The sequence below is a fragment of the Penaeus vannamei genome, chromosome 40 (assembly GCF_042767895.1).
Source record: "Penaeus vannamei isolate JL-2024 chromosome 40, ASM4276789v1, whole genome shotgun sequence".
Taxonomy (NCBI): domain Eukaryota; kingdom Metazoa; phylum Arthropoda; class Malacostraca; order Decapoda; family Penaeidae; genus Penaeus; species Penaeus vannamei.
Window position 1 is genome coordinate 24,164,093 of NC_091588.1, and position 5,000 is coordinate 24,169,092.

Genomic DNA, 5,000 nt, shown 5'->3' on the forward strand with positions numbered 1-5,000 from the left:
ATGCATACAAACACACACACACACAAAAGACGGACGGCCAAACACACACACACACACACACGCAGATGCAAACAAATATACACACACACAGCCAAACACACACACACACACAAACACCCACACCCACCCACCCACACACACACCCACCCACACAAAGACACCCATAAACGCAACCAAACACACACACACACATACGCACACACACACGCACACACACACACACACACAAACACACACATACACAAACACACACCCACAAACAACCCCCCCCACACACACACACATACAACCAACCAAAGACACACACACACACAGTGGGCGTGCGGGCGTGCGCTGGGCCTCTCTCTCCCGCAGATAATGACCTCCCACGTATCTCTCCGACACCTGTGGGCGGAATTCAGTGTAATTACATAGATAATGGCTAAAACTAAGGTGTCACCGGGGAAGAGGTGCCATGTCATTAGTGCCTGTCATGTCGGGGCTTGTGGCTCTCTCTCTCGCTCTCTGTCTTTCTGTCTCTCTCTTTCGCTTTCTCTCTCTCTCTCGGTATGGGTCTTGCTTTTCTCTCTCTCTCTCTCTCTCTCTCTCTCTCTCTCTCTCTCTCTCTCTCTCTCTCTCTCTCTCTCTCTCTCGCTCTCTCTTTCTCTCTCTCTCTCTCGGTTTGGATCTTGCCTTTCTGTCTGTCTGTCTGTCTGTCTGTCTGTCTGTCTGTCTGTCTGTCTGTCTGTCTGTCTGTCTGTCTGTCTGTCTGTCTGTCTGTCTGTCTCTTATTATTGTTGCTGTCATTATCATCCCACGTTTGCAAACAACCCCTCACACCTTTCCAACAACCCCTCCCACCTCACACCTCCCCAACCAACCTCTACAACCCCCTCCCCACTTTTGCAACAACCCCTCACACCTCCCCAACAACCTCTCCCACCTCCCCCAACAACCTCTCCCACCTCCCCAACAACCTCTCCCACCTCCCCACCTCCCCAACAACCCCTCACACCTTGCAACAACCTCCCAACCAACCCCTTCAACCCCTCCCCTCCCCACCTCCAACCCCCTCCCACCAAACACCGGGAACCTCAGCTTGAAGGCGACCTCTACAACCCCCTCCCACCTCCCAAAGCAACCCCTCCAACCCCCACCTCCCACCTCCAACCCCTCCAACCTCCCCCAACCAACCCCCTCCCAACAACCCCTCCAACCCCTCACCCCTCCCCCAACAACCAACCCCTCCAACCAACCCCCTCCCCAACCCCTCCAACCAACCCCCCAACAACCCCTCCCCACCTCCCCCTCCACCCCCACCCTCCCACCCAACCTCCCCCTCCCCACCTCCCCCAACCAACCCCCTCTCCCCAACCTCCCCAACCCCCCCCCTCTCCCCCCTCCCCCAACACCTTTGCAACAAGCCTCGCAACAAACACGGGAACCTCAGCCCTCAGCTTGAAGGCGACCCTCGTCCAAGAGCTGAGATAAAGACTATCACGACACGTTGCCGGGCCGCCTCTGATGGAGCTGTCGGAGAAGGGGGGCTGTTGGGACGGACAGGGGAGACGAGGGGGAAAGAGAGAGAGGGGGGTGAGGGGAAAGAGAGGGGGTGAGGAGGAGGGGGTGAGGGGGGGAAGAGGGGGGAGTGGGGAGGGAAAAGGAGGGGAGAGGAGTGAGGGAAAAGGGGGAGAGAGAGAGGGAAATGGGGGAAGTGAGGGGAAAAGGGGAGAGAGAGGGAAGGGGGAGTGAGGGGAAAGGGGGGTGAGGGGAAAGGGGAGGAGGGGGTGAGGGGAAACGGGAGAAAGGGAGGGAGCGAGGGGAAAGGGAGGGGAGAGGAGGGGGAAGTGAGGGGATGGAGTGGGGAATGGGAGAGAGGGTGTGAGGGGAATGGAGGGGGTGGGGAATGGGAGAGGGTTGGGGATATAAGGGAAAGGTGGGGAAAAGAGAGGAAATGAGGTGAATGGGAGAGGGGGAAAGAGCGGAGTGAGGGAGACTGGGAGAAGGGGATAATTGGGGAATGGGAGAGGGGAGAGGATGTGAGGGGAGGGAAGGGAAAAGTGGTGGGGGAGTGAGGGAAAGAAGGGTTTGGGGGGAAGAGAGAAAATGAGAGGGGAGTGAGGGGAATGAGAAAGTGGAGTTAGGGGAAGGGGGAGGGGAGTGAGGGGGAGGGGGAAGAGGTATAGAAAAGGAGGGGAGGAGAGTGAGGGAGGGAAGAGAGGCAGCTGGGACGGAGAGGGGAAGTGAGTAAGGGGAATAAAGAAAATAATAAAAAGTGATAATGATAATGAAAATAATAACAATGATGAAAATATTGACAGCAATGATAATGAAAGTAATGTTGATGATGATGATAATGATAATGATTATAATGATAATAATTGTAATAATGACAATGATGATGACGATGATAAAGATGATAATTACAATAATGATAATGATGATACGATAACAATGATAATGATGATACGATAACAATGATAATGATGAGAATGATAATAATTATGATTATAAGAATACTGATAATAACATCATTAATGAAAATAACGATAATAATGATGATGATATTAAAAATCATAATAATCATAATAATGATAACAATGAAGATGATGATGATAATGACATACCACAATAATAATAATAATAATAATAATAATAATAATAATAATAATAATAATAATAATAATAATAATAATAATAATAATAATAATAATAATAACAATGATAATAGTAACAATAATAATGATAATGGTATTAATTACGATAATAATGAAAATTATGATAACGATAATCGTAATAGTAATGATAATGATGATAATGATAACAATGATAATGGTTATAATAGTAATAATAATAATAATAACAATGGTAATAATAATAATGATAATGATAATAATAATAACAATGATAATAATATACTTTGAACTACTTTGCCCGCCATATGGTCTCCCAGAGTAGTATGAGCAAGTCTAAAACCAATTATTTTTTTATTTGTTTTTTCTTCCGTTCGGGCGCTACTAAAATGCTATAACTAACATGGGTTTATTTCACTTATCACGTCTAAATGAGCCAATTAGATGGGTTGTTAACGGTTCTGTTGTGTGTTTGGTTATGAACACACACACACATACGGACAAGTATGTACGCATACACACACAGACACGCACACGCGATCTTCCACACACACACACACCAACACACAATCTTCAACACACACACACGCAAACGCGCACACACACACGCACACACACACACACACATACATACACACACACACACACACACGCAATCTTCAACACACACACACGCAAGCGCGCACACACACACGCACACACACACAGACACACACACACAATCTTCAACGCACACACACACACACACACACACACACACACAAACAATCTTCAACACACACACATACGCGCGCGCGCGCGCGCAATTTTCAACATATAACACAACCCTCCCCCCTATAGAGTCACACACTATTTAACGCCAACCGCCACGCACACACACGCTTATTCACACGTTGACTCCGCCCCCCCCTCCGGCAAAAACATAGACGACCCGCCACCACACAATACCCCTTAGCCACGCACATACACTTTCTTCTTTACACACACGCGCGCACGCGAACACACACACATACGCACACGAAAACACACACACACACACACACACACACACACACACACACACACACACACACACACACACCATACCCTTCAAAAATGTACCCCTTCCCCTACAGACTTGCACCCCCACACCCCACCTCTACCCCCCCCCCCCCCACACGCTTCCCCTTCACACAAACCTCCCTTGCTCCCCCTCCCTCTTCCCCTCCTTATCCACACCTCCCCTCCCCCCACATGAATTTCCCCCTCCCCCTTCCCTCATTCCCCACTCAAATTTCCCTCCTCTCCCTCTTCCCCCTTCCCAAACATCTTCCTTCCCTCCCTCCTCCCCTCCCCCATTCCCACACTAACCTCCCTACCCCCTCTTCTTCCCCTCTTCCCCTCACCCCCATCCCGCTCCCTCCCCCTTATTCCCACACCTTCACCCCTCCCTCCCCATCCCCTCCATCTCCCCACTATATCCCCTTCCCCTTCCCCCTCCCTCACTCCCTCCCCCCTCTTCCCAAACACTTCCCTCTCCTTCCCTTCTCTTCCTCTTCCCACACAACCCTCTCCCCTCCCCATCCCCCACTCACCCCATACCCTTCCCCCCCTCCCCATATCCCTCACCCCCCTCCCTCTCCCCCCCTTCCCCCCCCTCCATCACCCCCCTCCCCATCCCCCTCTCTCCTCCCCATACCCTCCCCTACTCACCCCCCTTATACCTACCTTTTCCCACAGGCCGCCCGCCCGCCCGCCCCCCCCCCCCCCCGCCCGCCCACCCGCCGCAAATGGCCCAAAGGCAGACTCCAATTACACGTGGGGGAGGCACGGGCGGTCTGAGGGTGCCAGGGTGGGCGCCGAGGATTATGGACCTCACACTTCTTTTTTTTATATATATATATGTACGTATATGTGTGTGGATCGTGGGTTTGGGTTTTATTTCTTTCTTTATTTATTTATTTTATGTTTTTATTTCATTTTTTTGGTTTGGTTTGGTTGTTCTTTCTTTGTTTTTTTGTCTTTTTTTGTTTTTTGTTTATTTTTTTATTTATTTTCTTTTTTTGGGTTTGTTCTCTCTTTCGTTTTTTTTTTTAATTTGTTTGTTTTTGTTTTTTTTTTTTTTTTTGGGGGGGGGTGTTGCTTGTTTTTTTGTTTGTGTTGTTTATCTTGTCTTTCTGATCTCATTTTAGCCTCTCTTTTTTTTTTTTGCCTTTTTCTTTAATTTTCTCTTTTCTTTATTTCTCCTTTGTTCTCTCTTTCTTTCTTTTCTTTATTTCTCCTTTGTTCTCTCTTTCTTTCTTTTCTTTTTTCTCATTCTCTCTCTATATCTATACATCTATCTACCTATCTAACTTTCTTTCTCTCTCTCTCTATCTATTTATCTATTTATCTATTTCTATGTAGACC